This window comes from Bombus vancouverensis, unplaced genomic scaffold (genome assembly GCF_051014615.1).
Source record: "Bombus vancouverensis nearcticus unplaced genomic scaffold, iyBomVanc1_principal scaffold0043, whole genome shotgun sequence".
Classification (NCBI taxonomy): Eukaryota; Metazoa; Arthropoda; class Insecta; order Hymenoptera; family Apidae; genus Bombus; species Bombus vancouverensis.
This window is the reverse complement of record NW_027468934.1, coordinates 470579-484012: the sequence shown is the minus strand read 5'-3', so window position 1 is coordinate 484012 and position 13434 is coordinate 470579. Positions and strand designations below refer to the sequence as shown.

Below are 13434 nucleotides of genomic sequence, written 5' to 3'. Positions count from 1 at the left end.
GCTTAAAAATTTTTACAAACCGTAACTAAAACGAACGTGAATGCATGCGAAGAGACGTACGAACGATTCGAACGGTCGGCTATTTATTCACCGATACATGCTTCCACTTTAATTCGATATGCTGCTGCAAGCTTCAATTTCATAGATGAAGATTCTGATTAAAGAACGGAAAAGGGATGAAACTGGCGGCGGTCGCTCTTGCCTTTTGCTCGTTGCTCGATCGAGGCTAATAAAATCGAAATGTAGTTGGTTAAGGTCGTTAATTAAGCAACGAGTACCCTGTCGTTAATAGTAGGGGACATTGAAATTGATATTCGAACGAATAGCGTTCGTTATTTTTATGTTAGAACAGTGGAATTACGTGCTCGCGTGAAAAGATGAAATATCACCTGATCATACTATTGATTAAATTCTGCTGTTAAGTCTGTTAATGGAATTAAAGCACTATTCAGTGTTAAAATGTTATAAAGCATAAATTTTTAGTTTAGCTATTACCATGCTGTACTATCAATTTTTACTATTATTATATTTATATTATAGAATAGAGTTATTTGGACTTTTTAAGAATGGCACAGGAATCACGGATTTTATAATTAACAATTTCATGGATTTCTAAAACTCAAGACTTTCGCGAACCACATATGTAGGACATTAGAGCTCTCAACTCGAAGAACTCGAAGAACTGAGAAAACTTTGACATATCAGGATTGTTAGAAATTTTGTGGAATCGTTGTAAATAAAGCAACGTTGTTGCTTTTGTTAAATACGTTTTGTTATCCACGAGTAAGCAAATAAAATCAAAAAGTAAAATAAAAATCGAGCTATTAGAACTGCGTGAGAACCTCGATATTTACGAAAATGATTTTCGTAAAGTACGAGCATGCGCTTGCGGTAATACCGTGTCACACTCGAGAATAGCCAGATCCTTATAAAGTATATCAGTCGATAGAGAGACTTTTTATTCCTACGTTTTAATGCTCTTTTGATGCCGACAAGGGCGGACTTTTTTCAAAGGACGAACAAAGGAATTCGTAATTCACGTTGGCTAGCTCGCGCTATGCCACTGACTTCCGGACACTCCCACCTATCATTCAAACAGACGTTTTACGCGGGGTATGGGCATCCGTTTTAAAAGCAACTATACTTCCGAGTTTCGTTATAAGGTATACGGTTTTATGTGCACGATAACGTGTACCAACATTCTGCATTTATACTTGTCGGGTTAACATTAGGATTTAAGGCGTGTAACGATTCTTCGTTTGAATTAGCCATTGTTTTACAAGACAGAGAATATATTTACACGAATAAACAAGGTTTTACCAATATTATGAATAATGAATTTTTATAAATGATATGATTGATTAACAAATGATAAATTAAATTATTAATTAGATTAAAGAATAATAAGTTTTATCGAACAATAAAAGAAACGAATAATATATCTTACGATTTACTAATTTAACGAATAATGAAAATTAACGATTGATAAATTTACAAATATTGAATTTAATTTACGCTACAAACAATGATCCGGGGTTCAAACGAATCCACGGTCAACGGGAAAACTTTAAACAATTTTTATAACACAAAAAAAATACGTTTGCTGAATCACTCGGAAAAAATTACTCGATGTATCACTTTCCAAGGCGATCACACGAAACCCTCCCTGATTAAAATCTTTTTCGTAATACGACTGCATTTGTTTGTTATATTCTCGCTGGAAACATCGAGAAGGTTCCAATCGTTGTTGCTAGGCAATATCTGTCAAAAGTTTGTTATATACTCCTTGGAAACATCGAGAAAGATCCAAACGCCGTTGCTAGGCAGTTTCTGTCTGGAGATTGATTCCTCATACAACGTGTGTCCCATTATATCGACATCTCTAAAGTACAATTCTATGTGATTTCTAGGGAGAACAAAACAACCAATCCACACCTTCGTCAGGCAAAACGTTTATCCCGTGACCGTGGCTACGTTCAGCGACCAGTTGTCACCTCGAACCCACTTTCGCTTTTCACAAATGTCAAACAATTACAGATGACAATTACTTAATTACAGTTATGATAAAATCTGGGCTAAAGCATTAAAAGGCCTCCTCAAAATTGCATAGGGAAGGCTCCGGTTTTCATTTCATCTCCGACACGGCCATATTGACTATCACACGTCCTCGTGTGCAGCTAAAATACAGAGTTTTAACATTAGACTCGGTGTAACTGATATTATTTACCATTCGATTAGATGTTCCAAATAAGTCAAGGGTCCAATTCAGCAACAAGCTCTGTTCAAAAATTTGACAAGCAAGGAAATGAAAAAGAACTCAAATTAGTGTTATAGTTTGTATTCAAAGTGCCAGTTGCACTCCGTAAATCACCAGTCAGACCGCAATGACACGACAGATCATTTTCGACTCCACACAAAGATCTCAGTTTGTTGAATCGCATAACCACGTTGGATGCATAACAAAAAGCACAAGACACCAGTGAGGATATTATAGAAAGCACAGGGCACCATTGAGGATATTATAATAAGCGCAGGGCACCAGTGAGGATATTATAGAAAGCGCAGGGCACCAGTGAGGATATTATAAAAATACAAGCACTACACTGGGAGTATTATAAAAGGCGCATACACTACACTGAGAGAATTATAAAAGGCGCACACACTACACTGGGAGAATTATAAAAGGCGCATACACTACACTGGGAGTATTATAAAAAGGCGCATACACTACACTGGGTATATTACTATGACCACAATGCGGCGTTAATGATTCCCAGAGATCAATGTGCTCGCATCGTTATTATCACCGTCGCTGTCATCACCGCAGACATCCAACTCAGCAGGAATACAACCATCTGGCCTCTTCCTCAACTTGTCGTGTCTATCCTTATATGACCGTTTGCCATCTAGAGTTTTTAAAATATATCTATCCCCCTCTAAAACTTCCGTTATCACGAATGGACCCTTGAATTTCGGATCTAGCTTTGTTTGGTTTCTCTCCTCGTTCTTACGTAACACAAAGTCACCGAGATTAAACCTAACTATCTTCGCTTTCGTTTTGTCAAACCGGTCTTTATCACAACTGGCGCAAGTCTCTATGTTCCGTATCGCTTGTTGCCTTACATTGAAGATGTCTACTTCCTTTTCCTCAATATTATCAGGCAACAATAAACCGTAGGGCCTAGCTGCCTTCCCAATTAATAATTCCAGAGGACTTGATTTGGTTACACGATTGGTAGTGCAATTCAAGGCCAGTTGTATCTCCCCAATCGCGTCTTGCCAAGATCGCCCGGTCGTTTCCACCGTCGTTAACATATTTTTCAGCGTACTCATAACACGCTCTACCTGTCCATTGGCCCTACTCGCACCAGTTGCTATTAAGTGAAGTCTAATATGTCTATTCTGGCAGAAATTTTGGAAATCTTTACCCGTAAAACACCTTCCTTGGTCTGCAATTACCCGGCAGGGATTGCCGAATAAAAATATAGCGGACTTAAGTGCTATAATGGTATTAAAGGAATCTAATTTACGAGTATGATACAGGTATACAAATTTCGTGAAAGCATCAACTAAAACAATGATATACTCTTTCGAGTCACTCTTACCACTTAATTTACCCGTTATATCCATGTGTACCGTATGCCAGGGTATGCTGGTCTTAGGTATGGGATGTAGTTCAGCTTGTACTTTACCCGAACTAGCCTTCGAAACTCGACAAGCATGACAGTTCTCAACGAATTTGCGAACATATTTCGCCATTCCTTCAAACCAGTAATACTCGTATAGTTTCTCAAGCGTTTTATCCCAACCTAAGTGCATAATAGACTGATGCACATGATTAATGACGGACCACCTGAAACCCCTTGGGACAATGGGCAAGCAAAGAGTTCTACCTTTTCTCTGTATTTTCCGATGGAGTGTACCAGACCGTAATTCATACGTATTCGCAATATCTTCCGCGAGCTCTTCATTTTGCAACTTACGGACGATCTCAGAGATTTGTGGGTCGCGACGTTGTTCTGCTAACAACCAATCATCGGAGATTTCAGATAGATTGATTTCTTTCTCTACAATTTTGTTGATCGTACGGTGATCCAGATCTACGGGATTTCTCGAAAAGAAATCTACATGAGCCATTCGTTTGCCTTCCCGATACATAATGTCAAAGGTAAAAGTTTGCAGGTAAGCCCACCATCTGTAAACCCTGTCATTTAAATGTACCTTGTCACTGGATGCCTTCAGAGAATTACAATCAGTGACAACAAGAAATTCCCGACCGTGCAGATAGTGACGAAAATGCTTGATGGCGTTTACCACTGCCAGCGTTTCTAACTCATAAGAATGATATCTAGATTCCGCAGGGCTAGTCCGCTTGCTATTAATACTCAACTACTCTATTTTTACCTTCGACCCTATGCATTAGGATAGCCCCAAATCCTTCGGAACTAGCATCCGTATGTAGTTCTATTGGATATTTGGGGTCAAAAATCATTAGCACCGGCTCATTGGTCAGAATAGAAATTACTTTTTGCCTAATTTTTTCATGTTTATCCGTCCAATTTATGTTCTTGCTACCGGAAGTGAGAGCATACAAATATTCATTGTGAGAATTTAGGAACAAATTTTCGAAAGTAAGAAGCTAAACCAATGAATTGCCGGAGCTGTGTAACAGTCGTTGGTGCGGGCAAAGAGCTCAAGGCTTGTACTTTACCTGGGTTTGGTCGGACTTCTCCGTTATGAATCACATAACCCAGATAAAGTACTGACGTCTTCAAGAAAGAACATTTAGAAAAGTTGAAAGAGAATCCGGCGTTTACGAGGGTATCTAGGACGGTGTTTAATCTTTCTAACGCCTGATCTATCGTATCGGCAATAATTAAAACATCATCCAAATAAACGACAACATATGAATAAGCAAGATCACCTAAGGCATTGAAAATGGCCCTCTGAAAAACAGACGGTGCATTCTTCAATCCAAACGGCATCGTCATGTATTCATATTGACCATCAGGAGTAACGAACGCGGTATATTCAGTCGAATTCGGGTGAATAGGAATTTGATGAAACCCGCTGGCCATATCCAGGCTTATAAAGTATTTCGCCCCTCTCAGTCTCGCGATCTGATCAGCTATGAGAGGAAGAGGGTACCGATCCGCGACGGTGTTTTTATTTAATGCTCGGTAATCTACACATAATCTATCTGAACCGTTCTTTTTTTTAACAAGTAATAAAGGGCTTGCGAATGGTGAATTACTCGGTCTTATGATTTTTGCTCGGATCAGTTCACCTATCCTCTCTCGAACTATTCCCCGCTCCTCCTCACTGAGTCTATAAGGTCTTCGTTGCACGGTAACGTTGGGATCAATTAAACGAATTTCTAATTGACCCGTATTTACACGATTCCGCGGAAAACCCGTAATAAATGACTCTTTGTATTTCTCGAGAACAGAAATCAATCGATCTTTATCGTTACCAACTACATCAGTGTCGACCTCATTAATGTTGATCACATCTTCCGCGACTCTGCTACAAGCGTTAACTATTTTTGTCTTACAAATATCGACACTGTTTCGTGTAACATTCACGTCAAAACCTTGGCTCAAAATTTCACGACCAATCATGATATCGTATTTTAAGTAATTATCAGAAGGGCATGAAAAGTTATCTCCAATGTAAAACCGTTAATACATACAGTGGATAAAATCTGAGATGTACTGTTAACACAAGTATTCCCTATGCCTCGCATTATTACTACATCAGTCGTTCGTTTGCCAGAAAATTTCGAAGCTACGGATTCTTTGATTAATGAGCATTCGGCTCCGGAATCGAAATAAAATGGGTACGACTTACCCAGATGACTTAATTTACCAGCTGGAGGCTCTACCACACAGGAGTCGACTCGACGTTCATTCTTGAAGCCGGATTTTCTGTTCTGCAGTTGTGGACAATCAGGTGCGATATGACCCTCCGCACGACACTTGAAGCAAACCACCTTGGACGATGAAGCTGGACGGTTTCTTTCCTGGTGTTGTGTATCCTTTGTATCCTTTGTATCCTTCCGCTGTTCACTACGCATCCTCTTGCGACACTCCGTTATTTTGTGTCCAAGAGTACCACAATAATGACACTTCACCCGGTAATGCGATAACTTGCGTCGTTTAACTTCAGGTTCCTCCGATGTATTTCCTAACAAAGTTGCCGGCAGATCGTTGTAAGGATAAGCTCTCATTTCATCATAACATTGTTCTTCCGTCTTGATATTATTTGCGAGCGTTAATCGATGAAAGCGTTGATCTTGTAAGTTTAGCATATAAAGAGTTAAGGCATTGAGTACTTCGGGCATCGTTAGATCTTGCATCTTTATCTGCAACATGGAACGGAGGCGACTACCGTAAGCTCCTAGAGTTTCGGTCTCCGTCGGTCGTTCTCTGGACATCCTTATTAATGCCGTGGCGGCTGTCTCTGTGCCACCAAAACGCGAAAGGAATTGTTCCTTAAACGTTGGCCAGGAAAGTTTTCCACCGCGCACTATTTGTGAAAGCCAATGTGCAGCAGATCCCTTTAGGGCACGATTTAAAGCAGAAAGTAACACACTATCTTGCATCGGATAGTCTTTCAAAATCACATCTGTGTATGAGCACCACGCGAATGGATCAGCGCCCGTGCCTTCAGGATCAAAACGTGACAACGTTACATCCTTAGGTTCCATACTCGACTTTTGCTCCCTAGGCTGAGTCATCTGGTTCATGATTTTCATGAGTTGTTCCAAAGTGACACTTGGGCTTGATCCCACTTCTGATGTCGGGTTAACATTAGGATTTAAGGCGCGTAACGATTCTTCGTTTGAATTAGCCATTGTTTTACAAAACAGAGAATATATTTACACGAATAAACAAGGTTTTACAAATATTATGAATAATGAATTTTGTAAATGATATGATTGATTAACAAATGATAAATTAAATTATTAATTAGATTAAAGAATAATAAGTTTTATCGAACAATAAAAGAAACGAATAATATATCTTACGATTTACTAATTTAACGAATAATGAAAATTAACGATTGATAAATTTACAAATATTGAATTTAATTTACGCTATAAACAATGATCCGGGGTTCAAACGAATCCACGGTCAACGGGAAAACTTTAAACAATTTTTATAACACAAAAAAAATACGTTTGCTGAATCACTCGGAAAAAATTACTCGATGTATCACTTTCCAAGGCGATCACACGAATCCCTCCCTGATTAAAATCTTTTTCGTAATACGACTGCATTTGTTTGTTGTATTCTCGCTGGAAACATCGAGAAGGTTCCAATCGTTGTTGCTAGGCAATATCTGTCTGGAGATTGATTCCTCATACAACGTGTGTCCCATTATATCGACATCTCTAAAGTACAATTCTATGTGATTTCTAGGGAGAATAATACAACCAATCCACACCTTCGTCAGGCAAAACGTTTATCCCGTGACCGTGGCTACGTTCAGCGACCAGTTGTCACCTCGAACCCACTTTCGCTTTTCACAAATGTCAAACAATTACAGATGACAATTATTTAATTACAGTTATGATAAAATCTGGGCTAAAGCATTAAAAGGCCTCCTCAAAATTGCATAGGGAAGGCTCCGGTTTTCATTTCATCTCCGACATACTTATATTGGTCTTACTTAACGCTACTTTTAATGTATCTAATCGCTTCCTATGCTTCCTGATAATATTTCCTATCCGCTTTTCTTCGTTTCTTCTTCGCCATTCTTCGCAGATATAATTTTAGTCTAAATCATATTTGAGGCTATTATCGACGTTATCGTCGAAATTATAATCGACCATTCCAAATCTTTAGCAATGCGGATGTTCACGCAAATTCACACTTTTATGAACGCAATCAAGGAAACGGTACGTGAGCAGAGATTTGTTCCATTCTCTAAACCTTAAAATTTTGGATATTTTTTTTTAGATCTTACGTAGACTGTAAGTCTTTATCGTAAATATAGTTGTATGGAATAAAAGTAACGACGTAAAACTTATTTCGTTCAAATGCAACATTATACATTAATGGTACACTTTAATAACGTTTTCGTGTGTTTTCACGTAATTTTTAATTATATGCGAAATATTCAAAGAGACGTAGGAGGAGGACATTCTGTACGTGTTTATCGTGTAAGGATAATAAAGGAAATTGAACGTTAGTTAGCCAGTACAAAAATAGGTATAATTAGGAAGCCGGTATAACGAGCTTAAAAACTGAAATATTTTCCATATTTTTTTAGGTAACTAACTGAAACGGGTCTTTCCTTACGGAGGCTAATTACGAGTGTAGCGTATTTATATAGTAAGGATTTAGTATCAAAAAGTTTGAAAGCTTGGAACAAGATTTTATTACTTTCTAGAAGGAAAACGTATATTCGACCAACATACATACGTGCGATTGCGTGCTGTATGTATTTACGTATAATAATTAACAAGTAGCGTTACGAACGGATTACTAGTTAATAATCGTTAAGTATAAAAGCTACTATTTTGCTATCTTTTTTCTATATATTTTCTACAATTACCTTCAGCTGTTCTACTACTATTTTGTTATTGAAAATTGTTTTTCTATAAAAACCGAGAAACGTGACTTGTGATTTTCGTTTTTCTACTCTTCGTACGTGAAAGTTCTTAGCTCACAGTGAACGTTTCATTCAAAATTCATACTTTAATTGGTAATAGCAAACGAACGATGTTCCCTCATTATTCCATACACTTCGATTCTACGTTATACGTTGAAAATGGTAACTGCTATTTATCCGATTTGGCAAAAATGAAACGGCAGTTCTGGTGGAATCGAAGTCGAGCATCCAACGTAAGATATAAATATTTTAGGCGCGAGTTGTTCCGCTAGAAAATGGCGATTGTGGATTAACAGGTCGGTAATCGAGAAAAGTCCTCGTGATATTGAGACACGACGTGCATTTAGACTCACGGCGCGGTAGCTAACGACGTTTAACGGTAAACTCGTAGTTGTACAGTTGATTTCGCGTAATGCCACGTTAGCCGCAATATGGAAATCCGCGCTGCGTGAGGATAATACCCTGTCATATTGTGAGTGCCGCATAATATCATATTGCAAAACATTACAACGCAGGTGTGTGCATGTAGGTGAAACACGTTGTCGGGCTATTCAACCAATCTCTTCGCTATCCCTCTCTCTTCTTCCCTCTTATTTCCTTCCGTCGGAATTTTTGCTTTCCCCTTATTAATCGCGGCAACCTTCTTGCCGTCGCGTTAATAATTACCACCTGGCTGACCACGTGGTTTTGTTTCGGATTCTACTTAGCTTTTCCTTTGAAACTCGAATTATGATTCGAAAAGGGAAAGAGAGAAGGTAAAACACGGAGCTGAAGAAGCGACGCTCCGGCCGGCCCGTGAAATAAAAGGATCTCTTTTGAACAATTAGCTTCCGGCAGATATAAATATTGAGACAGCATTAACCGAAGAACTTTCTTTAGCATCGCGCGAAATATAATCAAAGGAAGGGAAATTGAAGGAGACTCGCGCCAGGGATGAATACTGCTTTCTGTCGTTTCCATGTAAATAAAAGATAAATTAGCATACGATCTAGTTATAGTTATAACGTTAATTAAAGAACTTGAATGGATAACGTTCGCTTTTTTTTTTTGATATTTTACATTCGTCTCGGATCGGTCAGTACATCGTATAATGCAATACAAAATTTGCGCGGTAAAAGTAGAATTAGAATTACGAACACAATTTAATCTATTCGTTTTAAAGTTGAAAAATTTGAGAAAAGGATATGGTTGATTAAAAGAATGACGTTGTTGCAGCATACGATTTTAATTACCATTGAGATATGACTTTTAATCGCACGTATTTCTTATTGTCGTTTATTCTATTTATATCGCTATTTCATTGTTCGTCTTTATCGTTACTACTCGGTGATTGAAATTTCTAGCGCTCTAATCGATACGAACTACTATGTATTTGATTGATTTGTTGTAACAGATACAAAAGGAAGCAGTATCAGTTACGGTCCGGTTAAATTAATTCTGAGAATCCTACACATGTAACGTGCTCTAATTACTACAAATAATATTATTAGAATAGATTATTAAATCGTCCAAATTAATTAACTTATTGACAGATTTAACAATCACATTTAAACACTGCTGACGCGATTCAACGATGTAATATCACATTAATCGAGCGATTCGAACAATGAAAATTCATGGAATCGTCAAATCGTTACAGTTAGATGATACAGTTATACTGTACATGTGAATGTGTGCGTAAGCGTCAGAGGGCGTCCAGGTCTCAGTTGAGACAAAAGACGATTGGAGCCTGTTAGAAGAATCTAGAAGAGTCGGTTGACAACAAGCGTGCGTGCAAGAAGGTTATCGAGGTCTTCGGAGTGTAATATATAAGTATAGCTGTTGTGTGCGAAATAAAGTGAACTATTTGTATTTCCGAATCCTCTCTATACCTTAACAATTTCGTAAAAGTTCGTATATACGCGTGCAATTAATAACGATGAATATTGTATCGAATACTAACTATGTAATATAAATTATAGTTGAAACAATTGAATTCCCTTTTTTTAAAAAACCGAAACGATAGAACGTACAGGTCAACTCGGAACTTCTGAAACGTAATTGCATTTTACCAATATAATCAATCGAAAGTTAAACTATTTTAATCTTCGGCAGTACAATGCTGTTCGTTTTCGTCGAATGCGAACTTGGAGATTACGAAGCGATCGTGAGTACAGACAGATCGATCGTAATCTGACTACGAACTTCTGTATTCGTCGCATAAATCTAGCTTATCTACCAAGCCGCGGTACAGTCTCCACGCCTTCTTGTCCGGCTAGTTTTTGTTTTAACCCGATACGTTCATCCCTTTCTCCGACGATACATACAAACACTTGTCTTTTAACTTTTACTATCTGTTATATACATCGGCCAAAGAAAAGAAGTACTACTACTACTACAAATACTAAAAGCGAGCGTAGTGACAAAGTAGTAACAAGAATGGCTTCCCGGGCTCTGGATAGTCCAGAGGATGGGGAGTCATTGGTACTTGCCCTCTTCTATGGCAGTTTGCCGGTCCTCTTCGGCTCGTAACCTCTTCTTTCTTCGGGCGCAATGCCCGCTGAAGTTTCATGTAAGCTCGAGACTTTCAAAATCGCAAACCAAAAAATAAAGTATAAAGGTGAAATAAAAACATAAATCGCGGAAGCTGATCCGAGTGCACATGGATGAACAACGATCATATAGCGATCGTTGTCCGTTTGCATTTGCATGCTCGAGCAATATTAAAGTTCGTTTCGAAAACTACTCGCGATCACGACCGCGAAATTAAAAAAATCGACGGGCAAAGCCAGAGACGATGACATGTTTCATTGGTGCCAGCTATACCGTCGATTATTCGAATGAAATTCCCTGAAACAGGTTGGTCACTCGAAAACGCGTCTAACCGATCAGAGGTTCACCTCCACAGCGTGGTTACGCTTAATCGTGTAGCTAATATTACCACGAATTGTGATTGTATTGATACGTCTCCACATTTTTCGTATCTTAAGTTGTAGCGAATGAGAAAAACGACGCAATTCCACAGCCTAACCACACACATACACAATATGGAAAATACGTCGTGCACGATACCCTAACACATGGTCAGCAGCTGAGAAATTTTTGCATTAATTATAGTCATCGTGCCCAATGTCTTTTTCCCATTCAAGTAACACCTGAGCACGTGAATGACATCCTGACAATGGGCACGGCAATTGTTAAATCTGAAAATCCTAATCTAAAAGCATGATTAGTTTGTCTCATTTGTATTTAACGGACTAACGTCCTTTGATTTTACATTTTATTACTTCGTTTTGGATTATAATAACTCTGCTTTATTAATTTAATAAATTACTGAAATTTTAATATTATCAAAAAAGTAACATTAATTGAAAAAAGACTAAGACTCGATGAAATAGAATAATTGTCTCTAAATGCATTACCAAGATAGAAATAATCTTCGGCAATCTCTTCGTCAAAGCACATTTCCAAAAATGCAGAAACAGTGTTACGACCGTTCGCGGAGAGACGCGGTCGCGAGAAAAACGCGTCAGCGAGAGGCGTAAATTCTCGCTACGATTCGGTGAATCGACGCCGCGAAGTAGTCGTTCCCCTGTTTCGGTTAAGATAACAGAGGTGGTTAAATGAATATGACACAGTAGTAAGTTATATTTCACCGTTTATTCCAACAACTTATAACGAAGACAGTTACGCTGATGCGTATGTACGAGATGAGTGAGTGACTGATCTGCGGGTGTGTATACCCGGTGGAAGGACGTTGACCGTTCGAAGGATGTAAAATCAGTACTGTCTTGGGAGACGATGCTGTGTCGGAGGAAAGCTAAGGATGGGTGTGTCTAGCGCACGGGACCATCGGATTTGTTCGTGACGATTTTAGTTAGGAGAGTGAGGGAGTAGGCTTCGTCGTTAATTGGTTAAACGAAGGGTCTTAACCGCCCTCGAGAGAAAGTGGTTAGTGGGAGGAAAGTTGCAGCGTACGTGAGAAAAACTAACTTTCCATTTTCAGCTGTGGTAGACAATAGTCTCTAGAAATTCCTCGGAACCAGATGTTTGTTTCGTTTGAAGGACCTTTTCTAGGAAATCTATGAGATTTATGGAAGGTACTTGAAACTATGGAGGATACGCTGCGAGTATCCGAAGACATCTGGTTGCCATATTGCCCGCGGTGTGTGGCCTGGGCTAGGTAGAGTGTTACGCGACGTAACAAACAGTGTTCAAAATTATTGCTTTGTTTCAAAAATCTGCCTGTCGCGAAGTTTCTTCTTGCACATAAAATTTCACAGATTCTTGTACGGAAAAGAAATAAATTTTAATTCATATTTTAAATTCTACTTACGTTTATAGTATCTGAAGTCAAACAAAAGAATGTGATATATTACAATTAATATTGTCACAAAATGAATGTATCGTTTATTGCATGTATCGTCATTATCATTGAGTAAAAATAGCATCTTTCATTCCAACGAAATCGGAGGGCATCCGATTTTTCCTTCGGTACCTATTATTTATACTAAAATTCATTGCTTAAGATTAAGTGTATTTATGTCATACAAGTATATTCGTCTAGATATTTGCCTTTTGCAAATATTTATACTGAATACTATTATACATATTTGTCAGTACCACGAATATATTCTCAAATTTATATGTTTAAACTAATTATTAAAAAATTAATGATTATAATCGCGATGTGTAAGAAGACCTATCCTGAACTAATAAATAAAGCTATGAAAAAAAATGTTACTACTCACGGGTGTAAAAAATACCCGCGGTCACTATGCTCGCAAAAAATTCCACATAATACAACCAGTCACCCGTGCCGATTCGGACCTTTCA

General features: G+C 38.2%; 1 long non-coding RNA gene across 1 annotated transcript in view; it reads right to left on the bottom strand.

Moving 5' to 3' along the window:
- Positions 1-13434, bottom strand: part of LOC143304621 (uncharacterized) — a 79236-nt gene that overhangs the window by 63999 nt on the left and 1803 nt on the right. The gene's annotated exons all lie outside the window — the stretch shown is intronic.